Source organism: Ursus americanus, chromosome 11, assembly GCF_024610735.1.
Source record: "Ursus americanus isolate L20-20 chromosome 11, mUrsAme1.1.p, whole genome shotgun sequence".
NCBI lineage: Eukaryota > Metazoa > Chordata > Mammalia > Carnivora > Ursidae > Ursus > Ursus americanus.
Window position 1 is genome coordinate 68,375,545 of NC_142137.1, and position 27,918 is coordinate 68,403,462.

Below are 27,918 nucleotides of genomic sequence, written 5' to 3' on the forward strand. Positions count from 1 at the left end.
CTTGATGAGACTTGATTCCTGTGACCGTCTCACCTGTTCAGCCGTCTCCCGAGCCGCTGCTGCGGGCGCCTGCAGTGGGGCGTCTGCCGTCGGACTGGGGCGTGCTGGCGGCGCTGCCTGCTGGCGGGGAGTGAGGGCTGGCCGAGCCGCTAAAAGCCTGTGATTGTGAGCAGCTGTTCAGAAGTGCCGAGTGCGGGGAGAGCCCCGTGGTGCCCGGTGGGCTCGGGGTCCTGGTTGTGGGCCTTTTGCTACCTCACCCTGCTTCCTCCTCCTCTTGTCTAGGTCTTCATCGCCATGCTTTTCATGTAGTTCTTTCCCCATCGTTAAACGAGAAATCCCAAGCAAAACGCAAACCAGATGTTCTGCCCTCCCCCCTTCCTCTGCCTCCGGGAGGCTCTGGCCGTCCTCCCCTTTCAGCCATGTTTCCCTTCACCACAGACTGGCTCGCAGGCCGAGCTCGCAGCCTGCCCCCAGCCGCCTGCCCTCCCTGCACCTGTCCTGTTCAGAGTCCTTCCATGGCTCTGCACCCACATTCCTGAGCCCCTCACCTTCCTGCTTGTTCCTGTCCTGTAGGCCATGTTGAGCACCCTTCCCCATCCTTCTGCCTGGCTCATTCCACTCACCCGGTGACTCCACTCAGCTGGCGTCTCCTCTAGGTTCTGGATCTTTGCTGTCCTGGTGGTCCCTCGGGGGTCGGGCTTATCCTGCCTCTAATAGAACACTTGCGCTGTGTGGCCGGGCTCCTGGTCTGTCCCCTCACAGGTGGGCACTCTGCTCTCTAGTCCGCGCAACCTGTGGGGTGCTCCGTGTCCTCGTGAGCCGCTGTTCCCTGTGCCTGGAGCCTCTGTGCTACTTGGAGTCCACTTTGAATTCTTTGGTGCTGCTCCCTGAGGCACATTAAATATGGGGTATCTCCTCATTCTGCATAATTGACGTGGTTCTGCCTCTGCAGTGGAGGAAAAGGACGCACAGCCGTCCCACCTGTCCCAGGCCTAGGATGTCCTTCCGACCCCCTGATCCTACAGAAGTGACGTGACTCCAGTCCTTGCTCTTAGAGTGTTTGAATCTTGTTTATAAGTGATGAGATTTTTAGCATAAGAAAGATCATGAGTAGAAATAGCAGTCTTAAAATGGTCATCTTAAAATTAGCCCTTTTTAGATCTTTGAAGTACCTTTTCTCTGCGAGATAAAAGTTCACGTCATTGGGGTACCTGGGGTGACTCAGTTAAGTGTCCAACTCTTGATCCCAGCTCAGGTCTTGATCTCAGGGTTGTGAGTTCAAGCCCCACACTGGGCTCCACACAATGGAACCAACTTAAAAAAAAAAATCATGTCATTTGTGATCAACTTTGGAATACTTCCCAAGGAGAAAACAAAGCCTGTTACTTTCTAACCATTAAGCGTCTTTGGTGTAATTTTCCAAAAATCTGAAAATCCAGTACAAACTAATTAAAAGGCTAAGTCCCTTTTGCCGCACACGATGCCATAACCCCAGGTTCTGGGATTAGGATGTGGACGTCTCTGGGGGCCAGTGTTCTGCCCACCGCATTTTCTAGCAGCCCTGGCTTGGTTAGCTCACCACAGTCTTGCCAGCTAAGTGTGTGTATCCCCACCTTACGGCGGCGAAGGAGAGGCTGAAGCAGGCTTTGCTGGAGGCCACGCTTGCAGGCGGTGACCCGCAGTCTGTGCTGCGGGCCACGCACTGTGGCCGCGGTCTCTGGAACACTACGGTGCTTCCACAGTGTCAGCCGAGGGTCTACACGTGGCAGCTGGCGCACACGGGTTTCCCTCACCCCAACCCCTGCTGTCTGAGCTCTTGCTATCATTTGCTTCGCCCCCCTTTCCCGAAGGAGAAGTACCAGATCCTAACACTTGGGAACGAGAGACTGTGGGGGAGACGTGGGCTCCGCCAGCTTTGTTGTTTATCCTTGAGCCCGTTCCGGCCCGCTCAGAACACGGGGTTACAGAATAATGCCCACGCTGCCACCCCGACGCCCTCGCCCACTCTGTCCTTGCTTCTCCAGGAGGGTGGCCCAAGCCCCTGCTGTAGACTTGCGTCCCAGTCCTCCCAGGAGATCCCCCCACCAGGGTGTGTCCTCTGAGTGCTGGGAGCCTGGCCACACCTGAGAGCGGAGCCGGAAAATGAAGCGTTCTCGGGACAGCAGGAGCCCAAGGGAGGCCGTTCCCAAGCGAGCTCTGGCCGTTCTGTCAAGTGCACTGACACTTTAGTTCATGAACTTTCTAGGATGATTCCTTTAGCCTCCCGTGGACCTGCCCAGCCTCCTGCCCCATCCTCAGCCGTGTGGAGACGCACAGGCCATCACTGCCTGTGCGATCCTGGAGAGACCCACGCTCGTGTGAAACGTGCTCCTGTGAACTCTCTAGAAGTCGCTGTTTATACATTTTTAAAAATAAAAAATAGGTTGCAGAAAACAGAAAAGGCAGGCATTCATTCTCTCTCTCCCTTAATACCGTTTCCGACTTGCTCTTGAAAACATACTTGTTGGAACCCTGTGTGGGTCTCAGAGTGCATGTTCTTTCACCCCCAAGCCCTTGCTCAGCACCCGCTTGGTGGCAGGCCCTGCTCCGGAGCCGGGGCCTGTGGCCAGGAAAGCACAGGCAGACACAACCAAGATGAAGGGGCCGTTAGGTAATTCTGAGCTGGCAGTGGAGAAGCTGAAAGACGGGGGTAGCTTGTAACCTTAGCGGAGGAGCTGTGTGAGCAGGGGCGCTGCTGCAAAGGCCCTGGGGCTAGGGAGTGCCTGCCCAGGGGGGTGAGGTAGGAGCCCAGGGCAGGGAAGCAGCAGAGGGCGAATCTGGCGAGGCCCCGGGGATGCTTTTATCGGAGGACTGAAGCTGGGGGAGGTTCTGAGCGGGGATAGGGCACGGCTGGCTCAGGCTTTATTTTTTAAGTTTTTATTTTAATCCCGGTTTTGGTTGTACAGGGTTGGCTCAGGCTGTGTGGGGCAGAGGGCGAGGGGTTAGGAGGCTGTTGCCGTGGCCTGGGGGTGGGGCGGGGGGAGCGGCAGTGGTGGGGAGCGGTGGGCTCTGCATCCAGGTGCCGCTTGCTGGTTGGAGCCCCTGTGCTTCCTGACAGAACGCACGTGGGATAGAAGAGCGAGCGGAGTCGGGGATGCGTGCTTTTGGGCCTGAGCCGCTGGAAGTGTGCGGTCGCCACGTGAGTGTGTTGAAATTGTGTTATTTCAGTGTCTGCGAGGAGGGGACACTTGTATTGTCATCATTGAGATAGTTTGTCAATTATTGGTGGTTAATGACTCAGGTGGGGCGGCAGCGGGTGAGTCTTGCCCCAGGCCCCAGGGTCAGGCCAAGGGCCAGGGCGGTTGGATTCCGCACTGGAAGTCTTCCCACCCTGCCGTGGGGCCTCGTGCCTGCTGCCCCTTTGCCTGGTCTCCTGGCACGTGGCTCCATTTTTACAGGATGTTATGTGGTCAGTGTGTTGCCCAAGGAATGCTTTGGTTTTATGAAAGGCTTCCAGGGGGAGAAAACGAAGGGGCCACCACCATGTGGGAAAGGAAAGTTCCTCCAGGAGATGCTGCGGATTGCTGATTGGATGGCCGATGGCTCGCTCGGATGCCAACGCCGTGAGGGGGCCTCACGTCGTCAGGGACCAGACGAGTGGCAGCCACCCTGGCTCTGGGCACATTCTACATCAGCATCGTCTTTGCTTCCGCACTGGCACCCATGGGCACAGCCGGGGTCCCCTCATGCCATCCCATGTGGACCTGGCCACCAGCAGGAAGGGGTGGGGGGCCTGGAGTCCAGGCGGCACTCTCCTCCCCCAGCCGCGCGCTCTTGAGGAGACGCTGCATCCCTTGGAGGAAGCGGACTGAGTCTGAATCCCCACAGAGCAGCCATCTGGAGTCAGGGAGGCCCTGAGGAGGCCTTTCCTGCTGCAGGGCTCAGCCCTGGGGCCTGGGGCCAAAGCTCAGCTCAGAGAATGCTCCTTCGCCGGTTCTGTGAGGATCCCCTGGCAAACCCAGGGAATGTCACTGGGCAAGGAAGCGTTCCAGCGTTCCCGCATTCCTTCACTAAATGCTGTCACCCTGCAGTCACTCCCAAAGTTATTTCTAACAGAATTCTGGACACTTGGCTGTTAAGTTGCAGGCCAAATGGGATCCTTTCCATGCGCCTTAAAAAACTCCCTGCATTGGGGATTATGTACCTGGGGGTCAAGCATGTGTTAAAACACAAGACCTACATTGGCATTTGGGAAGGAAATAGGAGAACCTTACTTGTATTTATTTTCCTTATTCTTGGAAGTTTCGTTTTCTCGTGTGCCTATCAGTACAGGTAGGTCAGGACACGCCTAATCAATAAATACGCACATCCGGGTGAATGCTCAGCCTTTCAGTGGTGAGAGTGAATGACTGACATCATTTGGAGACGGATCATTTCCCTTTCAGTGTCAGTGTTGACTTTGACAGGGATAAACACAGCCTAAAAGCAGCCTTGGGAGGCTGGCCCGAAGCGAGCCGTGCCTGTCCCTCTGCTCTGCGCTTGAGGACGCGGACCACCGGTGTGTCTTGGGTGGAGCACAAGAGGCTTCACCGTCTGGCAGGTGCACACACTCCGTGGCAGAGTCCTCCGTACCTCTCTCCAGCTGTACAGGGGTTCGAGACTGTCTGCAGCACGATGCTTGGCGGGCACGATTATAGAGTCTGATTGGGGCCGTCGGGTGGGAGAGACCCGGAACCTCCCAGTGGGCAGATTTCTCATAGCATGAGATACCATTCAAAGTGCTGATTATTGAAGCTTTCAGTCACTCTGTCTGAGGAGCCACTGTGAGAACCTGGGGACCTGCGGAGTTCAGTTCCACGCAGCCGGAGCTACAAGCTCCCGGCTGTCGTCGACCTCACGCCTCCACCGTGTTACCCACCAAATTCATCCCACGAACGCCTTCCCCTGACATCCGCCGGACTGTGGTCTGGAGGCCAGGCTGAGAGCCTCCTCAAAGCTTTCCCGACGTGTCTCAAGGGGTTACCACAGGCACAGGCAGGTGGGCTGTGTGCCTCCTCTGCGTCTGGACCGCCCCTCAAGTCCTGGCCACAAGCTCCTGCTCAGCCCCGTGCGGAAGGGGACCTCGCGACAGGAGCAGGAAAAGTCTGACACATTCTGTTTCCCTTTTGTCTCTCTTCCTTGCCCTTCAATCCCAAGACAAGCTTGGGGAGGTGGAGGCCGGTAACACGCTAGCCTGTGGCCCTGCCCGTCATCGGGACCCCAGCCAGCTTCTGCAGAGCCGGGCCCTCTCCGTGGGCACCCCTCGGTAGGATGGCTGGGCACGGTGGCTTCTTGGAGTTGCCTGTACGCTCTGACCAGTGCACCTGCGCCCGCGCACCACGCCGCTCCAGGCGACTTTCCCTGATCCTCTGACTTCCCGCCGCCAGTCCTGGTCCCTCCCTTATTCCAGTGATGCTTTTAGTAGCTCAGTTTATCTGGTTCAATCCTAACCAAACAGACATGCTTCACTCTGCCGCACCATCACCGTGACAACTCACGCCTGTATTTTCCCATCACAGATGAGCAAGAGCCTCTTCCGGTCCTGGGGGCTCTAGTGCAGCTGCAGGGAGCAATTTCCAAGTAACTTGCTTCCCTCCTTCCAGATCCAAGGTCACATGGCTTTCTTCCTTGCCTCACTGGTCTCCATTCAAGGTCGTGTCTACGGGGAGGCCTTTGCCACCACCACGTCTAATATATAACCCCCCCCCCCGTCCCTCTACTCTGCTTCGTGCTAATCAGCACCTTGCATGCACTTCATTGGTTATTGCTTGTCTCTCTGCTAGAACGTGGGCTCCGTGAGGGCGAGGTCGTTGTCTTGCTTGCCATTGTGTCCCCAGTGCCTGACATGTAGGGGCTCAGCGAGTATTTGTTTAACGAAGAATCAAACTCCAGGCCTGGAGCATCTGATGGCCAAGAGGGCTTTTGGCTGCTGGGATAGAGACAAAGGGTCACAGACTGAAATGAGAAATATCCTCTCATATTATTTTATCGTAAGCTAGGAGTGCAAGTAGTAGGTAATTGGCTCTATAACCTGAACGCTGTCAGGAAGAATGACTTTAAAATCACTTAAACCAGGGGCACCTAGGTGGCTCAGTCAATTAAGTGTCTGTCTTCAGCTCAGGTCATGATTATGAGGTCCTGGAATCGAGCCCCGCATGGGGCTCCCTGCTCGGTGGGGAGTCTGCTCCTCCCTCTGCCCCCCCCCCACTTATGCATGCTCGCACGCTCTTCCTCTCTCTCTCTCAAATAAATAAAACCTTTAAAAAATCACTTAAAACCAGAATGATTTTTTAAACCAAAATGATTTTTATTTTGCCAGATAATTTGTCCAAATTTAGTTGGTCTGTGTTCAGCAAGTATAGTCAGCAAGGGAACAAGTGTCTTTGCTTAGAGGTTCATTTCGCAGCCTGTTCATAGTGGATGGTTCTGATGGACGCCTGAAGATTTTTCTGGCATGGTGGTGGGTGCTTACTTTGTGCTAGAGGCGTCACAGCCTCCTGAGACGGGCTTTCCGCTGCACAGCCTTGTGGTCTCGATCATTTCTTGTTCACGGGCTGGGGAAGACCCAGAACAGTTGGCTAAGCAAAACTCTCTCCCAGCCTGCAAGCACCTCCCACACAGAAGGAATAGTCCTCTTTCAAAGGAGGAATCTTGGTTAGGGTCCTACATGACCACGGAAGGTCCTTAATCCTGTCATCTGACCGGTCCGTGTTGCAGTCTGCATGTCTGTCCTTAACCAGCCCAGATGTGCTCTGCCCATGCCAGCCTTTCCAGGCAGCGTGCACTTGGGCTGCTCCCCACTCAGTTTTGATCGAGCGCCTGTCTGGAACAAAGTTGCAGACGTACTTTGAAGGACTCCTGTGCATTTCCTTTCTTAGATATTCTGTGAACTCCACGGATCCAGCTGGATTACCAGAAAGCCTCTGACTTGATGCCTCCCCCCTGCCCCCACCCCAGAATGACCCTCTCTGCTTAACTTTACAAGAGACGTAAGATATATGGATACAATGGAATATTATTTGGCAGTAAAAGCGCTGGTCCATGCTGCAACATGGATTGAAAACCTTATGCTAAGTGAAAGAAGTCAGTCACAAAGGACCATATGTCATATTTACATGAAGTGGTCTGAGTAGGCAAATCCATAGGGGCCTTGGAAATTCTGTTCAGACGGGGTTATGTGTGCATCCCCCCTCTCCACACTGTGCCCCCCAGGCAGGAACTAGTCAGCTGACAGAGGACACAAGTCGTGGATGCCGCTGGGTTTTTCTCTTTGCTTGGATGCCCGGGAGCTTAGCGCCCAGTGGCTGGTGTCCGGATGATTCTGGTCTGCGTGTCTGTAGCACTTTCCCCTCGGCCTTCCTCTCCCATGCTACCTGTGCCCTTCTGCTTTGGCTTTTATCCATGTTCACATTTTTACTTAATTTATGTGTCTTAGCTACTTCACATCCTTTGTGGAATACAGGCAAGTGAAAGAAACACACACACACACACACATCCCTATGGACATTTCCTGAGAGCTGCATACAGGTAACAACTTCCTCACACCTTCCATGTCCCCTGTAATGCACCTGGCAGGTGAACCACGGGGACTCCTCTTCAACAGCTGGTTTTGGAGAGGCAGTGGCAACTCTCCCCGGAGTGTGGGGGTTAGTCAGGCACTAGGTGACCGGCTGGTGATGGAGGCCACAGCCCGCCCATCCCCCGCCCCCAGAGACAAGGAAAGGAGACTCGGATATAGATGTCCCTCCATATGGAATTGCCAGGGCTCTGGCTTAGAATTAGGCACTCTAATGTTAGTGCTTTCTTCCAGAGAATCAAGTTTTAAAATGCTGTTAGAAAAATCTAGAAGGTTGACAAATTTGTATCATGTGTAACTAGTATTTCTGGTAGAGCCATTTGGCAACTGTACCCCCAAGATAAATTGGCACCTCTTAGAGAAATTCCGTACTTTTAGGAAGGTTATCAAAATTCAGGAAGCGGTCATTTCAGTTACCTTCAAGAGAAAGATGACAGGCAATGGAGTAATGACTGTAATCATTAGACCATTTGTTAAAAGCAGAAAAGCCTCATAGTGGCAGCAAAAATCAGAAACCAAAGAGGGGTTTCCGCTGGTCAACTATTTTGTGTGCTCTGCGTGTAGGCCTGTTCTACAGGAACGTCCTTTTAAAAATACTTGACAGGCAAAAACGTTAACGTACCAAACCTCCATTCTTCTATCCTTGCTTCTCGCAGCTACTTTCATAAAGAGGGCAACGGGCCTGTTTTCTTTCTTTGTCCTCTGTCATTTGCATTGGGCTTTCCTTTGCTTTTGATTATCCTCCTGGACACGGCCCTTCCCTCCTGCCCTTGCACAGCTCCTCCTCCCGGCCCCCACGCGGGTTTGCTCTCTCTGGGCGGGAGCCTGAGGCTCAGGGGAGGAGTGCCGCACGCGGACAGCGGGATGATGCTTTGGTGCCCCAGACGCGGGGCTGTGGTTGGGAGAATCGAATTAGTGAAGGGTTTGAAGACAGCTTCCTGATGTCATCCCTGCGTCTGTGAAAGCAAAAACAAATTTAGTTGAGTAAATTGTCTCTCAGCCTTTTAAAATCCACTCTCGGTGCATCTCTCGCTCTGTATCTGCGTGTCCTCGCCAGCCCAGGACAATGTATTGACCCTCCTGTAGTTTGTATGATGAAAACGAAGGTTCATTCAGAACAGCACTGGTGATTCCTACATGGCCTTGGGATTAAGATTTTATTTTTTTAAAGATCTTTTCTAAAGATTTTATTTATGCATTTATTAGAGAGAGAGAGAGACAGAGCACAAGTGGGGGGAGTAGCAGGGGGAGAGGGAGAAGCAGGCTCCCCACTGAGCAGGGATCCTGACCACGGACCCTGAGATCATGACCTGAGCCAAAGGCAGACACTTAACCATCTGAGCCACCCAGGCGCCCCAGAGATTAAAATTTTTAACACCCACAGCAGGGCCATCAGTCCTGGCGGTCACTTGCAGACTGTCATCTGTGACAGTCACTGTGATAAGCTGTTGTGCAACTGTCCCAGGCAGTCCTCGCGGGCACCCGCAGCGTCCTCTTCCTGTAGACGGGGGAGTCATGCGTTGGGAACTAAAGATGTGTGCTCAGGGCCGCAGAGCCAGGGTGGGGGGTGGGGAGAACCAGACAGGATCTGAACCCCGGACAGCTTGTCAGGTGGAGGGCAGGGTGGTGGTGGTGGTGGTGGCCTCCCCGGGGCAGGGGACGGGCTCCGTGGGAGCCGGCAGTGCTGTGGATGGATCTCGTGTTCTGAAGGCTGTAGAAGCAGCAGCATCTCCCACCTCATGAACTCAGAGCCACCGGCTCCACCCCTCCTGCTCCCCATTGGCTTTGGTGGGCCCAGAGCTGGGCACAGTCCACGGCCCTCTCTGTAGGCAGAGCTGCTCTGTTGCTCGCGGGCCCCGGGTACCCATCCAAGGAGCCACTGCTCATCCTCTGTGTCTTCATGCCTTCTTTCCTCATTAGAGTGTTTCCTGTTCAATGGGAATGTAGTCACTTTAGAAGAGATAGGAATTAACAGTTCAGTGCATGTGGTTTATTTGTGCCACTGGGTGGAATTTGTGTTCTGTCAAAGCAGTAGAGAATACTTCCTCTGTGCAATATTATTACACACGGGCTGAGTGTCAGGTAGGTTCCTTTAGAAAACCGGGAGTCGCAGGCCGATTGTGATATCAGGGCAGCTGCCGTGGACGTCCTTCAGATCCCGGGAACTCATGTAGCTTTGCTTATTTCCATTCTGATACAGAACAAAATAATCGCCTGCGACTGTGTCCTTGGACAGCCTGATCTACTGTTATCAAGAACCTACCTAGAGAAATCTGAGTTAATGCAAAATATTTCGAAGACTCAGTCTATTTCTAGGTTATGTAGGGTTTTCAGCACTTTTCAAGCTGGACCTCTAAAAATCTGTGTACTTGTTCTAGTGTTTTTATGCTACAAAAGCATTCATTATTCACTGCAAAGAAGACCAGGGGAGAAATCGTATTCAGATCTAAGTGCAAAGAGAGCTAAGAAACAACATCGGTATAGTTTCCTTTTAGAGAATGCTAATCATGTTTCCCTTTCTGCTTTGATCAAAATAGGTGGATAACTATGAATTCACAAATCTGTGGGACCGCAGTCTGGATAGCTACATGTTAATATCTCCTTTGGACTAAATCTTTCATCCTACCTGTGCTTCTAAGATCTTAATTTTATCTACATCATTTATAAGCATTCATTAAAGTCATCTCAAATGTTTTATGTAGTTGAGAAGGGTGAAAACAGAGTAGTAATGTCCATTTATGGATGGACATTTCTTTTTTAAAAATTTGTTTATTTATTATTTTACTTTTTTTAGTGAGCTCTGTGTCCAGTGTGGGGCTTAAACTCAGGACCCCAAGATCGAGAGTCAAACGCTCTGCTGGCTGAGCCAGCCCGGCGCCCCTGTAGACGGACATTTCCTGCAACTGCGTGTCCGTAGGGCCTTGTTGGCTACCCCTTCTTATTCCTTACAGCAATGTAACTGCTATGGGAACAGGGCTAATATTCCTGTGAGTCGCCTTGACAGTTGGGAAACGGAAGGCAGGGGACTAACGTTCACGCCCATCCAGGAACTCTGTCTTGACTACGTGGGCTCCTGTTTGCCTGAGTGCAACAGGCCTGCCTCCCACTCTTGGGAGAAATGGGGGTGATCTTACATTCAGGATTGCCAGTCTCCAGTCTTGAACCATGTCCTCTGCTTTTGTGTTTTCCACTCGAGAAATGCATTGAGAAAATACAATATAGATAAATGTAAGAAGTTTGCTTTTTGTGTGTGGAACTATAATCAGTTTTGCCTAGTATTTTTTTTTTTAAGATTTTTTATTTATTTATTTGACAGAGACAGAGTCAGCCAGCGAGAGAGGGAATACAAGCAGGGGGAGTGGGAGAGGAAGAAGCAGGTTCATAGCAGAGGAGCCTGATGTGGGGCTCGATCCCACAACGCCGGGATCACGCCCTGAGCCGAAGGCAGACGCTTAACCGCTGTGCCACCCAGGCGCCCCTTGCCTAGTATTTTAAGACATCTGGCACCCACATTCTCAGGACCTGTGGCAGCCCCAAGGATCACTTTGAGTTCTTCAGTTATGACAGGTGTTCCAGGGACCCTGGGCAGAGGCAAGCAGGACCCTTGTCAGAACCTCCCCCATCGCTCTGTCCTCCCAGGAGAGCCAGCCCAGCAAGGCCCCGGCGGGCATCCTGGGGAGCTCTAACGGCAAAGCAGAACAAGAACAGAAGCTCCTCTTTGATCTTTGAGCTCTCTTTATGCCATGGTAGCTTTTGCGTGCTTGCCTTTTTCGTCATGGATCTGTTAGCAGTGTAGAACGAGCCCACCTCTCAGTGTCCCCAAAGGGAGAGAGGGACAGCTGTAACTGGCTGTCTTCATTGTCAGTCATCTTGGGGCATAAAAGAGGGAGACAGGTCATCTCATGGGAGGAGAGGAGGGCTGGGCCGGGTCCAGCCTTTGTCTGCTCTTGTAAGGCAGGCAGCCCTCCCATCTCTGCTTGAACATTTGGAACTTCAAGGGGGAAACATCGATGAGAAGCTGTGGGCAACTGGGGCTGATACCGGAATAGCCGGAATAGCATGATGTTATCTTGTGTGGAAAACAAAGGGACTTCATTAAAACCCCTTTTGAGGGCTGCCTCTTAGAAATTCAGAATCTCTCACTTGCTTAAAGAGCCCCTCTCTCACTCATTTAAAAACAGCTGATTTAATTTGGGGTCTGCCAAGGTAAGGGGATCTTCCCTGGTTTGGGGGGGTAAAATTCCCCTAAAAATAGTGAAGAGATAAAAACGCAGCTTCTTATAGAAGCAGGGAAACAGAAGAATACATGTAATTATGAGAATGATTTCCATTTTTTGAAAACCTAAATTACCACTTGAGGGCACCAAAAAATAAGAAATCTGAAAGGGCTTCTCCTTGCCTACAGGTGGAGTCATTTAAAACTCCATTTCTTCCCAAGTGGAGCGAGGGATGCTATTTTTTGAAAAATGGTTTGATGTATTTTTGTTCTCAGGAGAGTTTGTGACCTGTGTCTCTCTTCCTCTGCCTGAGACAGACATCCTTGCACACATTAGGGTTTAAACCAGTTGGAAAAAGCTTTCTGAGACGCTTGAAGGAGCGGCTTCCTAGCGGCTGTTTGGCTGTAGATATCAATAGCTCTGGCCTGGAGGACAGGACATGGAGCGCCTATTTTAAGATAGACTGGACATTCAGGGGCTGATGCTGACCATGAAGTCCCTGTTGGGACCGGCATGGGGCCTGGGGAGGAAGGCCTGAACGTGGGCTGCTTGACATGGCTTAGACCCAGGCAGTGGAGAGCCTAGGGGGTTTGAGAATGCGCAGGAGAGGGGGTCTGCCCTGCTTTGGGCCGGGGACCCTGGGTGGAGGGGCCCTGGGGCATCCTGCACGTACCAGCCTGGCGTGACCTCCTGCTTCATTTGTGGGCTGAGAACTTCCTGCAGGGGTAGAGGTGGGGCAGGGCAGGGAGACATGCCAGAGCCAGGCCAGGAGGGTGCTGGTGAGGCCCAGAGCCCAGCAGTGGGGGGCCAGCTTGGGGGAGCATGGTGGCAGTGGCAGGGCCCTGAGGCCTCACTGCCAGGGGCTGCTCCCAGCAAAGGCAGAGTGCATACAGGATGCTGGGACAAACAGGACTCTGTCATGCGCTCAGAGATGCTCCAATGGCCTTGCTGAAACTTCCTCGTGCACAGGCAGGCCAGGCCACGGCCACCAACCATCCTTCCCACCCCTGCAGGCAGGGGCAGGCTTGTGCTGAGGTCTGGCCACTGTCCCCCTGCTGCCAGCTGGCTGTTTGCTCTTACTCGGGGGAGTTCCAGGTCTCGGTGTTTGCCTCTCTAGGCCCCTCCTCAACCCCACGCCTAAGGCTGCAGGATCCCTGAGCTGCCGTGCACGCTGGGCGGCCTGTGCTCTGCAGGGGGAGGGAAGGAAAGGGCTCTTCGGGGAGGGACAGCTCTGTGTAGAGCGGCCCTTCCGACAACTGAACTGTGAAGGTGTCCTCGCCTTCCTACCTGAAAGAAACCATTTAACGTGGAAGACATGAGTGCTGTTGGGGTGCCGAGGTTAAGGATCCCTCCTACCCGGGGCAGGAGGCCATGGAGATGGAGCCAGAGTTTGGGGATGTGGCCCAAGCCAAGGGGCGCTTGGAGCCCGCAGGTGGTGGAAGCGGCAGGGAAGGACGCTTCCTTCGCTAGAGACTTCGGGGGCGGGGGGAGAGGCCCTGCTCGTACCTCCCGGCCCCCGCAACTGCGAGAGAGTACAGTTCTGCGGGTTTAAGCCCCCCAGTGTGTGGTGATTCGTTCCTCTAGGAAACCAACACACTCTCCAACGGAACTGCGGTGAGAACAGGCGATTCTGGTCTCAGAGAGGAGCATACGCTCGACATCTCACTGTCTCGGTGTCATGAAACCAGCCCCGCTGCTTGCCCACCAGTCTGGCTGTCATCAAACCACGGCAGCCAGCGTGGGGAGGGTGAGCAGAGATCCCACAGCACAGCCTCCTCAGCAGGTCGCTCGCGGGGCCGGCACCCGACGCGAGTGCCACTGCCTGGAACATACCCGCAGAACTGCAAGGGCCGTGTTCCGAGACGCCCCGGTCTCGGGGAACCCAGACACACGCCGTGAGGTGAGTGGACCCGAAAGACAGTCCGCAAAGTGAGAGAAGCGGGAGAAAGAACAAGTATTGCGTGCTCCTGCCTCCGCCAGGCTCCCGGAGACAGGACGCAGGGTCGAGGTCGCCGGGGCCGGCAGGGGTGGGGCCTTAGTGCTCCACGGGGACAGGGCTTCTGTTTGGGAAGATGAGAAAGTTCTGGAGACAGATGGTGGTGGTGCTTGCCCAACAGCGTGACTCTCCTTAATGCTGCTGAGCGGTGCCCTGAAAAAGGCTTTAAGTGGTCAGTTTTATGTTACGTCGGTTTTACCACGCGCACCAAGCTGCTGCTCTGTTAACCACGTTCTGTCCTCCTCGCTGGGCAAATGCACTTTTGTCATGGTCGGAAGGCCGGGTTGGAGTCGAGAACTCTTGGACTCCTTGGGGTTCCGTGCCGGGACATGGTGGCGGGTGTGAGCTGGTCCCTGGCCTTCGCCCAGCCCTCTTCCCTGCCTGAGCCTGGCCCGTCCCTCACCAGGAGAGGCCTCGCTGTCGCAGGCGTGGGTCCCCCTGGCAGTACACTCACTGCACGCAGCCCAGTTTGGGGTCCTTCCTGGCAGTGTCGTTCACCCTCGGGAGGGTGGACCCAGGGTTAAGGTCTGGTAGCCAGCCGAGTGCCGTCTGGCTGTTGATAACGGAGCATGACCTCCGGGAGGAGGACTCAGGCCAGGCACACAGGTTGGTGGCCATGGACTATGGTGCATGGGACATGCTGGAAGAGAGCCACAAGGGGCCTTTAAAGCGTGGGGCTCAGGGCCAGGGTCCCACTGACCCAGGCCGAAGGCTGTGCTGGGTGATTTGGAACACCTGCTACCTGGGGTGAGGATTGCCGGAGGCCTGGAGATGCTTCTGGAAGTCGACGTGGGTCTTCACGCCTCCTCTGGCCGCCCAGAAGCCGGGCCGCTTCCCACACCGGGAATACTCCACCCTGTGAGGTCTCACTCTCCTGGCCCACCTTTCTCGGGGCTGTGGGCATCTCCCCTTGGGGCAGCCAGCCAGCAGGGTCCGGTCCTGACTGCGCCACAGCTGCTGGTGACAAGAGGGGGCAGGGACACTGCAGATACTCTCTCTGGTGGGGTTGGGTGGTGGCCAGGGAGACCCCGAGCCCAGGGCAGCAGGACCTCGCTCTGGTGCCAGGCTCCATGCTGGTGAAGGAGCCGCTGAATCATCCGAGGCTTGGCCGAGCAGCCACGTCCTGATGGGGCTGAAGCTGCCGCACGATTTTAGCAGTCATGCAGTTGTTTTTGGCATCCTAACTGAGCCCGGATTTTTCTGTCCTGGAGATTCTGTGAGCTAGCTAATATCCTTTTAATAACTCCCCTTTCTACTCAGATTAGCTGGAGTCTGTTTCTGTCGCTCGCAGTTCAGAACCCTGATACAGGTCCCTGGGCACACGCGCGGATTAGGGCCAGCAGGGCCTGCAAAGCGCCTTCTAGGTGTCCCAACTGTTGCTGCCGAGAGGGGCCCTAAAAACTAGATGGAAAGAAGGGTATTTAGGCATGTCCCCCAATGCAACTCTTACAAAGGACGTCCTCCAACAACCTGAGTTCATCGACAGATAAGTGGACCGGGAAAATGTGTTCTGAACACATTCTGCTCCATACGATGGAATCTTACGGAGCCATAAAAAGGAAGACAAATCTGACACACGCGACAGTGTGGCCAGACCTTGGAGATCATGCTACGTGAAATAAGCCAGCCCCAGAGGGACAGACACTGCATGCGCCTGCTTACGGGGACACTTCGGGTGGACCGACTCAGAGACAGAAGACGAGAGCTTGCCAGGGGCCGACGGGAGAGAGGGACGGGGCGCTCCTGATAATGGGGACAGAGCTGCAGTGTGGGAAGATGAAAAACGTCCTGGAGACGGAGGCCGGTGTGGTTGCACAGCACTGTGAATGGACTTAATGCACTGAATCGTGCACTTACAATGGTTAACATGTCAAATTTTATGATAGGTACATTTTAATGTGAAAAAATGCACGTAGAATAAGAGGTTTTGTGTCCGTCTGTCTGATAGTGAGACTTCAACCTGCATCTAATTACATTTCCCAGTCCTCCACGGGGTCTTTACAGGCAGGTCTCGGGGGTAGGAGTATGGAGTCATCTTTGCAGTGAGGGATGACAGTGGTCCCCTCACATCACCGCTCACCAGGACTGAAACAGCAGCTGGTGGCCGGGGGGCGCAGGTTTCTTTGCCAGCTGTCGCGTCAGGATTCCTCACCGAGGGTGCGGATGCTCATTCCTGCAGGGGCCACGAGTCCAGGACGCCAGGGAAAGTGCGAGAAAACTCGAGGCCCAAAGAGGTTAGCAGAGGTCTGCTGTGGGGAGAAGGCTTCCAGAAGCGGCAGCCAGAGCGCTTGCCGGAGAGGGGCAGGGCCACGAGCCCTTTGCCCCAGGGGTGGACATGCACGCGCGTGCGTGTGTGTGTGTGTGTGTGTGAGATGGCGCAAGGGGACATATCTTGCTGGAGAAACAGACTGGGGACACAGTCCCAGCTCCTCTCTTGAGGAGGGAAACCAGGCATAGGACACCAAGATGTTCTAATATTTCCAATATTCTGTCTCCTCCCCATTGTACCTTGAAGGCTCCTCCCCAGGCCCCGGCTGCTTTGCTCGGTCATGGGAGGCAGTTACAGGGAGAAAAAAAGGCTGCAATTTGCCAAAATGGAAAGAATCAGGCACGTCCTTGCAGAGCAATTTTTCCACTGACCGTGACTGGGTTTGTGATAAGGGGCTGGGAAGAAGGAGGAGAAGAGCTACGTGGACTGGCGAGGGGCAGGGCGGGGGGCGTGTGCTGGAGGGTGTGGGGGCCACCCCTTCTTGCTGTCGAGGGCCCGAGGTCGGTGTTGTTCGCAGCACAGCGCGGCTCTTGTCCACCTGGGCAGGACTCTCTAGAATGCCACCCCCTTGTTGAGGGGATGGCCCCCTGCTCCACAGTCCTCCAGAGCCGAGCGGGAGACGTGGACATGCTCAGACTGTTTAAGGGCATGGCCTGATCCTTGCTTGAGGGAGGACGACATAGAGCCTCTCTGTAAGTGTTCAATTTACACATCGGCAGCCTGTGTGCTGCAAAGCCGGCCGCTTCAATGCCCAGTGCGTGATACGGTTCTGCCTGAGTTTTCTGTCCTCACTCTTTCTTGTTTCAGGACATTTGGATTTTGTGTTAGTTAAAAAAAAATTTTTTTATGGATATATAGTTTACATACAAAAAATACCACATTTTCAGTACACAGCTTGACGACTATTAACGAAAGGCGTAACCCTGCATAACCGCCACCCTGTTCCAGATGCAGCAGCAAACGTGTCTCCTTTGTTCTCTCTCTTTGTATACTAATTTTTTTCTTTTTAGTTCCTTCATGTGAGTTCCTTGAACACATTTTGCAACTACGTTTTATTTTATGTGCAGTGTTTTTATATAGCTGTTTTAGTAGTTGCTTAGATTCATATTATATATACATAAATCCAAGGCTACTCACGTCATCTTTTTTAAATTCAAGTATAATTCACATGAAGTGTTATACTGGTTTCAAGTGTTGAATATGATGATTCAACAGTTCTATACATTGCTCAGGGCTCATCGCAATAAGTGTCCTCTTAATCCCCCTCACCTATTTCACCCATCCCCCACCCACCTCCCCTCTGGCAACCATCAGACACTTGTGTGAGTGTGTGTGTGTGTGTTTAAAGATTTTATTTATTTATTTGACAGAGAGACAGCCAGTGAGAGAGGGAACACAAGCAGGGGGAGTGGGAGAGGGAGAAGCAGGCTCCCAGCAGAAGAGCCTGATGTGGGGCTCAATCCCAGGACCCTGGGATCACGCCCTGAGCCGAAGGCAGACACTTAACAACTGAGCCCCCCAGGCGCCCCCATCAGACACTTTTCTACTGAGATTTTGACATATAACACTGTGTTAGTGTCGTGTTGTTGTTTTTCAAAGTAGGGTGCACACTGGTGGAGCCCAATGTGGGGCTTGAACTCATGAGCCTGAGATCAAGACCTGAGCCGAGATCAAGAGTCGGACTCTTACGTGACTGAGCCACCTGGGGGCCCCGTGGCATTGCATCTGTTAGTTTTAGGGGTACAATGTAAGATTCGATATATGTCTATACTGCAAAATGATCACCACCATAAGGCTGGTTAACATCACACCACACGTAGTGACAATTTCTTTTCTTGTGGTGAGAACTTCTAAGATCTGTTCTCTTAGCCACTTTCAAACGTACGCCGCAGTATTGTTAACGAGTCACCTTGCGGTGCCTTACGTCCCCGGGATCTAATTATCTCAGACCTGGCAGTTTATACCTTTGACCTCCTTCCCCCATTTTGTCCACCCTTCACCCCCAGCCCCTGGCAACCACCAATTCTCTGTTTCTGTGAGTTTGGCTTTTTTCCCCACACAGAAGTGAGATCATATAGTATTTGTTTTTCTCTGTCTGACTTATTTCACTCGGCATAATGCCCTCAAGGTCCATCCACGTGGCTGCAGATGGCAAGATTTCCTTCTTTTTTATGGGTGAGTAATATTCCACTATATATATGTATGTGTGTGTACATATGTAAATATCAATGTGGCATGTGTGTAAATGTGGTATATATATCTATACCCGTATCTGTATCACATTTTCTTTATCCATTCATCCATCAATGAACATTTCGGTTATTTCCATAGAAACAGTTTAAACGTATGGCAGCAAAGGGGACTGCTCTCTTTCCTCGCAAATCCCTTTTCTTCCTGGCCAGCAGCCCTCGACATGCACATGAGAGTTTTTGACAATATTAAAATGGTTTTGTTTTCCCTGAGCGCACCCCAGCGGAGGGCTGGGTTGGGCTCCAGAGCGTCCCCGTGTCGAGGATGGCTGCTCATAGCACACAGGACACCCTATACCCCCAAACAGAGGTGTTGGGGGCCCAGAGTTACCTAAGCAGTGGCCGAAGGACACTTTCCTGTATCATCCTGGAATGTGGCAGAGCAGTAAAATTCAGCTACGTATAGCAGTTGTTTCGGGCTGAGTTGTGTGTCCCCAAAATATATGTTGAAGTGCTAATGTCGCAGTACCTCAGAACGTGACCTGATTTGGAAATAGGGTCAAGGTAGACATAATTAGTTAAGATTATGGAATCCAATAGGACTGGTGTCTTCATAAGAAGACAGCCACGTGAGGACGTGTGACGATGGAGACAGAGATTGGAACGAGGCAGCTATAAGCCATGGACAGTCACAGATTGCCACGGATCAGTATGGATTGCCACAGATTGCCAGGGATCACCAGAAGGCTGGAGGAGGTAGGGAAGGATTCTATCTCCAGCGATTCAGGGCATGGTCCTTTTGACACCTTGACCTTGACTTCCAGCTCCAGAACTGTGAGCGAATCCATTTCTGTGGCTTGAAGCCCCCCAGTTTGTGGCACTTTGTTACAGTGGCCTCAGGGACCCCAAACCACGCCACCTACCATGCTTTCCCATTCTGTTTTCGCTGCATCCCATCAGTTAAAAAGACTTTGCTAAGCCCTAGTTTTTATAGTTTGTATTAGAAACAATGAACTGACTTACTGAAAATCTAGGTCGAATTTTAAATGACACATTCTCTGAGCCACACTATACACCCCACTATAGCCACAGAAGCAACAAGAATGAAACAGCTAAGACTTACGAACGAACACTTGCAGGAGGCTTCCCGCATCTCCCGGTTTACTGCCCGCACAGCCTGATGAAGGGAGTATGACATTGTCCCCATTTTGCAGGTGAAGAAGCTGAGGCTTTGGGAAGTTAAGAAACTTGGCTGAGGACTCCAGAGGTGAAGTGGATTGGAACCCTGGACAGTGTGAACACAAAGCCTGTGGTATTACACAGGCCTGCTTGTCCCCACTGCTCCTTCCCTTTCCCCTGCTCTGTGCACGTGTTTACCCAGCCCCTACCTTACCTGCAGGAACTCCCGTGTTAAGATCTGGTTGGAGGTGGTTATGGGAAACAAGGCTTCCCTGTATGTGTAACCGGATAGTTTCTCGACGTAGCTTGGGTACAAACAGCATAAGCAAGCCAGCTTCCGGAGCGCAGCACTTTAACGGCCACCCTCAGGTAATGGCGGGCAGTGAGGTGTCACCTGCTCTGAGGCTTCCTGACGTGCGAAAGGAGAAAACAGCTCAAATTTCCTCTCTAGCAAGGCAGATCCCTGGGAGGGCCCATCGTCCCTGGGGAAGCAACGAGTCATATAGTGTGGCATCTTGTCGAGACTATGCACCCAGTCTCCCAGGTGCAGGGAGAACACAGTATCGGAGGATCTGTGTCTGTGGAGTTGGTCAGGAAAGACTTCTGATCCTAGCACTCTCCTGTTCTAGAACTTTCTAGAACTTTCACTGCAGGTTATTCCTTTTGCAGTTCCAGGGTATCAGCCCTATTTAAGGGATTTAAAGGTAACACAGATTAGTGACGACATTAACCTAGGTTGGGGTGATCTTGACCTCTATCAATAGGTCTCAGGCGCCTGGGTGGCTCAGTTGGTTAAGTGTCTGCCTTTGGCTCAGGTCATAATCCCAGAGTCCTAGGATCGAGTCCCGCATTGGGCTCCTTGCTCATCGAGGTGTCTGCTTCTCCCTCTGACCCTCTCCTCTTTCGTGTTCTCTCTCTCACTCTCTCTCAAATAAATAAATAAAATCTTTAAAAAACCAGGTCTTTGCCCAGTGCCCCGACCTCTCCCTGTGGGCTCCAGGGAGTCCCTGAGTGATAGAGTTGCCCTTCTCAGGGGTCACTCATTTTTGCCTTGTGTTTGGAGGCCTTCTGTTTCCTTCATCATCCATACCTTTCCTCTCAGCACTCAGGAATCCCCTTCTGTACCACTCCCTTCACCCCTGCATCTTCTGACTCAAGGATAGTGACCCACTGACAGGTCCTTGTCATCAGAACACAGGGAGAGGAGAGAAGTTCAATGGAACATATTGAAAATCCCTCAGTCTCATTTTGGCCAATAGTCCAACCTCCCTCTCCAGCGCATTCTCCTATGAGTATGGCGGGCTTGCCCTTCCCTTGTTTCTTTGGCTCACCTTTGTGTGGTGATGGGTCTGCAGGACAAGGACAGAAAGGCTGGAAGAGCAGACCAAGCACTTGGAGAGCCACCTACCAGTGGTCAAGTCTGAACCACTGGAATTGACTGTACTTTCCTCTTTCCCCTGAGCAATGATTAAAGTTGGGCCAAAATTAAGAAGGTTGATTTTATTTATTTTGTCTCTTTAAACTGTCATAGGCTGGACATTTTCGTTTTTTCTGATACGGTTTTTATAAGTAAACATAGGGTAGCTGGGTAACTCTAAAGGGGCTACAGCTGCCAGAAATATCCAACTATTATTATCTTGGCTGCAGATGCTGCACGTCCCTCTTTAGGGCAATGAGTGGACGTTGAATTGTTGATAATGAGCCCCGTAGATGGCATGGAATTTGGGTGTTGTTCAGATTGTTTTCAGACAACTGAGGCAAGGCTAGGTTTTCGCCTCTGTAATCTGCCACCAGAACTGTCTGGTAAGTGCGTATTAGGCCATGACTAGACACTCTGGTTTTACAAAAGAGAGCTAGCGAGTCCTCGCCCTCTATGATCTGACACGTAGTAATGACCTACACCACGCGTGCCCCAAACACATGCAAGTCGTCAGTATGGTATCGTGGTTTACTCAGGCGAAGGGTTTGCTAGGTGCTATGATGATCAACCGAGACGGACTGTTTCAGTAAAACATCAACCTGGCCCCCCAGCAGTAGCTGGAGCCCAGTACCTGTCCAACCATCCGGCAGCACTCACCTCGGGTGTTTCAGCCCCATACGAGTCACAGAGGGAAGCAGAGAGGTGGTTCCTTCCCCAGCGACTCACAGTCTGTTGGGAAAATTAGATGAGCACTCAAGAAATTCTAAAACAATTTTATAACCATTATAAAACAATCATAAAACAAGCAATAATTGAGATTGGGGTAGCAATTCTGAACACAGCTGGTTTATTTAATTTGTTCTTTTGCTCAGCTAATACTAAATGAGTAAGGCATCGCCTCGCCTCAAGGAGCTCAGTTTTGTGGGGAGAAGGGACACGTAAACAAGTCACTCTAAAAACGTCATTTCATAGGTGCGACCACAGTATTTAGAGAACGCTTCTCTGCCTGGGTCCCATCACTGGCATGTAAGCTAGCTACTTGTGGTGGTCCCAATACCTAAGTTACTATCAGTTGGAAGTGACTGACTTGTTTCCGTCTCCTTCAGGACGTTGTAGGTAAAAAAAAAACAAAAAACAAAAAACTGTCCAAATCCACAGTCAGGAGCAGAAAAGGGATAATGAACACAGGTTTAATGGTACCCAGATGGACCTCTGACTCAATCCGCGATTTCAAACATTTTTTTCTCTCAAGTAGACCTGTGGTCCATTTGCAAAAGCAGGACAGATATGTGTCTTCAGGCTTTCCAGCAGGGAAAGAAAAAAAACCCAATTACACACTTGATGGTCTTCTATTGACATAAACAAATTGGTTTCTTGCTTAGGAGAAGCTCAGCCACTTCCGAAGCCGAAATCTCCAGGACGAGACTCTGTAGTCTGGTGGGAAGGCTGCTAGCCAGATCCTACGTGAACACGGTTTCGATCTTTTTATGTCTCTCTCTCTCTTTCTTTATCTCTCTCTTTTTTTTTATAGAGCCTCTAAATGCTAGCTGATGAGTATCTCCAAAGGATAATTTAGAAATTAGAGTTTTATGAAGGGCCAAGACAATGCTGGCCAAGTATGCAGGGCTGAACCCAGGGTAATATTTAGAACATCTAGAGGAGTGGATAGGCTCCATGTCCCAAGGCAATGCTCCAAAAATATTCTTTCTCACAACTGGATTTTTTCATGATGTTTGGATAAGGGAGAGCACATGATTATAATCTAGGTAAGGAATCTAGAGGGCAAAGTGTCTGTGTAGCCGATTAGGTGCTGATTTGGAGGACAAGGAGAAATTCCATTTGTTCAAATTAGGGAACTTGCCCGAGATGTGTGTCTTTGTGGAGGAGCGCCCCACAGCAGTGTCCCCATGTCCCCACACAGCCGCATTTCACGTCCTCATCACTCTGCAAAGGTGCTGGTGCTGCGGGGGCAACAGTCTCCTTTCTGGCAGATTCCAAATCCGGTGGGAGGTCTGGGAAGACTCAAGGCTGGAGACCTCGCCTCCCACAGCTGGGTCTAATCCCCCCAGGGTTCATCCAGGAAGGCGACCTCTGTGACTTTCTCGTGGGTTTGCTTCCCCCTCTTGTCATACCTGCTGTGGTCTCTGCCCCACCACGTGGGTCCGTCTCCTTGCAGGAAAAGAAATGACGTGGGGGAGAAATATGCCATTTTTCTTTAAGATTTGATGTTTTAGAAATGTGTACTGAAAGTAAAGATCATTACTTGGGAGAGACCCAACCAATCCCAGACAGGGCAGAAGCCTGGAGAAGATTCCCTGAGGCTGATGGGATTCAGATCAGCCTGGGAGAGTTCTGTTCTCAGGGTTTTATCTTGGATTTTTATCTGGCCAGTGAGATCTGAAGTCTCCTTTGCAGGACTGGAGGGCAGAGAGCGGGGCCAGCCCTGCTCTAAGACCCTATCAATCAAACAGAGGGGGTAAAGAATCACACTCATCACCCTGGTCAAGGTTGTGAGTCCAAATTTCCAGCAAACCTGAAGTTGCTCTGCTCCCAAGTGCTGAACCAAGACAATTTGTACAGAATGAATTGTCTGCCGCTCTGAGATCTGTTTTTTCCAACCCAGACTCCGAGGTCTGTCATCTTCCTATGAAAATGAGCCCTCCCACCTGCCCCAGCCCCAGCTATTCTCTCTCAGCATAGTGACCCTCCCTCTTGCTGTTCTGCCTCTTGCATCCTTCTAACTCCAAGGGGAGTGCCGGGCTCTGGAGAAGCCCTCGATGGCTATCTCCCCATCATCCTGAGTTCAACATCCAGGGTAAAGCAGACTTCCTTCCAGAGGAGAAATGCATTCTAGGATGTGAGTGGAATTCCCTGGGCATCCCTGGGTTGAGCGCCGAGCAAGAGCTCCATGGCATTGAGAGGGTTTAGAATTTGAGTGAGTTCCACTTATGGGTCTACTTATGGCTCTACCACTTCTAGGTCTGCTCTCTGGCGGACTTTCCTTGTTCCTGTAATGACCTTCCTGAGGCCCCCTCCACCACATTTCCCTGTTGTTTGTTGGGAGAAAGAGGGATGGTGTTTCTCTAGGGAACTTTGGAAGGTGGGGCTTGCCTCATGGAGGTGAAAGCCAGAGCTTCCTTCCACGCTGGACACCCAGGACCACAGACTTCACTTCCCCAGGCTCGCCAGCTCTGTTACCCGTTCTCTCTACACCTCCCTCCCCCAAACTTTCCCTACCTCTCGAGAGGAGGATGATTACTCACAAAGACAAGCCTGGCACAGAAATAGCCAACCTATTTGTGGCTTAAATGCGAGCAGTTTTATTTTTACAGAGAGTTGCTGTATTTTCTCTAAGTAGAAATCATTATCTACCACAAATGAAACCCCAGCTCCATCTGCAGTCGTCCCTGCTCTTGTCAGGGTGCCAATTAGTCACAAAACAATTGGGGCCTCCTACTGCCCACTCAGTCTGGGGGAGAGAGCGCCCTCTCTTCCAGGCTCCCACCAGCCCCTGCCCCTCTCTGCCCTCCGCCCTCTGCCCTCACCTGGGCACCACCTGGCCTCTCCACCGTCCCGGTGACCTGGTCCTCGTTCACCTTGTGACTGTCACCAATTTACAAATTGGGCAACTCGTTCTCTGCCAGCATGGACAGACTTCTCTGTTCTGTTGGGAGCTAGAAAAAGCCAACTGGTGAGGCCCTGTGTTCTGTTGACTTAAATAATGACGTTGGAGTCTTCCTTCTAGTTGGTCACTCTGCTCAGGGTTGCACAGCCCCCGTAGGGACAGGGCAAAACGTTCATAAAATCTGGGCAGTCCCTGAGCTTCTGAGAAGTAGCAAACGTGGAGCAGAGGAGCAGAGTGGATCCTTCTGCCCATCCCCGTTCTCCTTCACTCCTCTTTTCCTTCGGGGCCTCTCTTCCTCCCCAACCATGACTTTGCACCCTTCTCAGCAGCCCGGGACTTCTCTCCGAACTACCTTTGCTTGCGCCTGTCTGACCCCCTTCCCACCGAGTGTTCCTTCTTTTCTGCTTCGTGGTTGCTTTAGACGGTCCCAGGTCTCCTTCCAGTTTCTGATGATCCTCCGGGAGACGTAAAGTCCTTCAGGAGGCTGCCCCTCTCCTCCCTTGGAACGTCAAATCCAGGTAACGCGAGTGCACTTGGACCCCCCGGGGTGGAGCCGCTGAGCACCTCCTCGCCCGTGGATGCCCCGAACCTCACTTTGTGTGGCCCATGGCTTGGAGGTCCTGGGGGAAGGCTCCTGCTCTCCCTCTTCTTCTTCTCCCCCCCGGGAGGATGGAGCCCCCGGCCGGGCTTCCCACAGGAGCCGCAGGGCTCACTCCAGTCCTGCTGCTTATGGAAACAGTCAGAGGGAAGCGTCATATATGGGCTCCCGAGTCTGCTTTCCCACAGAATCTGAAATCGCCTTCTCGCCGTTTTGATCTAATTGGTCCCCCGGGTCCGTCACTACTTTGACACAGTAACCACGAAGGGATGCTTTTGACAAGGAAGAAATACGGCCACGAATGGAGGGTGGGTCTTCATGGCAGGGCTGGCGAGTCAAACCATCCAGAGCTTTCCAGCTTGGCCTTTAGGCCTTTACACTGGGGCTGTTGGAGAGGGGACAGGGGTTGGAGGGTGGGGTGGGGCAGGGTAATGTAACTGCAGGGGTGAAAATGCATGTCACAGGAACAGCTGCTGGAGGGGTCAGTCTCCGACCCGGGCGGAGAAGAAGTCTGGGCGCTGGTGTCCCTGCAGCCCTGACACCCAGCTCCTGGGCACTGCATTGTGCTCGCGCACCAGCCCGGGCTGTGGCTCAGAACGTGGGCGTTAGGGAGGGAATGGGGACTTAATGACCGAACAGCGTGTCCCTCGCTGTGCAGGTCGACACCTACATCTCATTGCAACTTTGGGTGGTAAGAGGATTGGCCCCATTTTACAGGCGAGAAAACAGTCTCAAAGAGCTTTGCAGAGACCAGTCGGCTAGTTCCAGACTGTCAGGGATGGAAGTGGTTCTGTCTTTCTGCTACTCAGGTGGTTTTTGCCCTTCCATAGAACATTTCTCTGGGTCACCTTTCTCCTGAGCCCCGGCTGGCCCCGACAGTCCCCGGGGGTCAACCACCCCACACTCTCACCAGCTCGTTCCCACTCTGGATCAGCGTGAAGATTTTCACTTGAGTGTTTCACTGAATGATGCCATTTGAAGCACGGCTTCTGCTGATAAGCGTGGGACCATCTGCTTGGCACAACTCAAATATTTTCAGCAGTGGGAGAGCAGCTCTGATTTCCTCAGAGAAGGAGGCTGCCGCCGTCCTCGGAGATGTGGGGACCGGAGACCCTGCAGGCTGGCGGGACATCGGGGCCCCAGGATGCGAAGGGGCACCGTCCCTGCTGCCACCTCTGACCCTCCCTGGGCAGACGGAGCTAGTGAGTCTGCACCCCAGGTTTTAATTGTTCAACTGCCCTTGGCAACCAGAGTAAGATTTTCCCTCTTCAGAAACCTATTGCCCGGGCAGCTCTTTCTGTGCTGGCTGTTTCTACGGTGTGTTAGATATTCGGTGTGTGTTGGCCAAAACCTCTGTATCTTCCTTCCTGCCTTTGTTTTGGAAAATTTGCTTCTTTGCCGGGTGAACTGTCCTCAGACGCTGTTTTTCAACTTTGGGGTTGAAACTTCCGTGTTCGTTTTTCTCTTTGACTCGTGATAGGGGCAAGAAACTGAGATCGATTCATGAGTCTGATGTGGACGTGGGGGTGTTCGGGGCTGTTCCATGTGTTGTTACGAATGATAAAAGAGTTGGGGTCTGAAAGGGTTGTTACTATATTTGATTCCTCTGGGGAAATCACTGGACTAGAAACGTTGGGCATGGCCAGAGGCAAGCTGGGTTGATTTCTTTCTTTCTTTTCTCTCTTTCTTTCTTCTTTCTTTTCTTTTCTTTTCTTTTCTTTTCTTTTCTTTTCCTTTCCTTTCTTTTCTTTTCTTTTCTTTTCTTTCCTTTCCTTTCCTTTCCTTTCCTTTCCTTTCCTTTCCTTTCCTTTCCTTTCTTTTCCTTTCTTTCGCCTTTCCTTAGTGGGCACCACAATTATTCCTGGCTTCCGTTGCTTATCAACTCGGACGTGCAGCCCATGGGTGGCAAGGCTCCACTGAAAGAAATCTCCTGCTCCATCTTCTCTTTGATGTCTCTTGGCAATTACTTCCAGGGCAGGGGTGGGAAACATTGGGGGAAGCAATGTATAGGATGCTGTTCATGGCTTTGTTAGCAGCAACGAGAAGGTGGTAACAAGCCTCCCTCTAGAGCAAGGTTTCCAACCTGGCACTGTGACATTCGGGCCACATCATTCTTTGTTGTGGGGAGCTGCTCTGTGCGGGGTGGGGTGCTCAGCAGCCTTCCTGGCCTAAACCCCTAGATGCTGAGAGACCCTCCTCTCAGTTCTAACAGCCCAAATCTCCAGGCACGCCGATGTCCGCTAGGGGACAGGATCAGCCCCTTGCTTCCCCCTGCCCTGAGACTGGTGTTGTAAGTTGATCCTGCTGTACACTTGGAAAGTGAGCAGAAAGTTTTGGCTTCTCTGTGCAGATGGCTCAACTGGTAGGAAGCTGGAAATGGGGCGTTTAATACCAGGACAGATGTCCTTGCCCTGCACATTGCCATCAGATCCCATCCCTGCCATGGAAATTCCATCTCACAAACAGGTTTCTGTTTGTCTAGCTTACTGCACACACACGGAAGGGGGAATTTGCCCTTTCCTCTAGAGCTGCGCACCTGCGGAGGTCCGGCCGAGGGTCAGGCCTCTCTGTTTGGTTGCGGAGGAACAAAAAAAGGTTTCAGATGACCCACCATGGAGCCCTAGTTTTGTTGGTTTTTCTCTTTCCTTTCCTTCCTTCCTTCCTTCCTTCCTTCCTTCCTTCCTTTCCTTCCTTCCTTCCCTCCTCTCTTCCTCCCTCCCTCCCTCCTTCCTTTTCTTTCTTTCTTTCTTTCTTCTTTCTTTCTTTCTTTCTTTCTTTCTTTCTTTCTTTCTTTCCTTCCTCCCTCCCTCCTTTCTTTCTTTCTTTTTCTT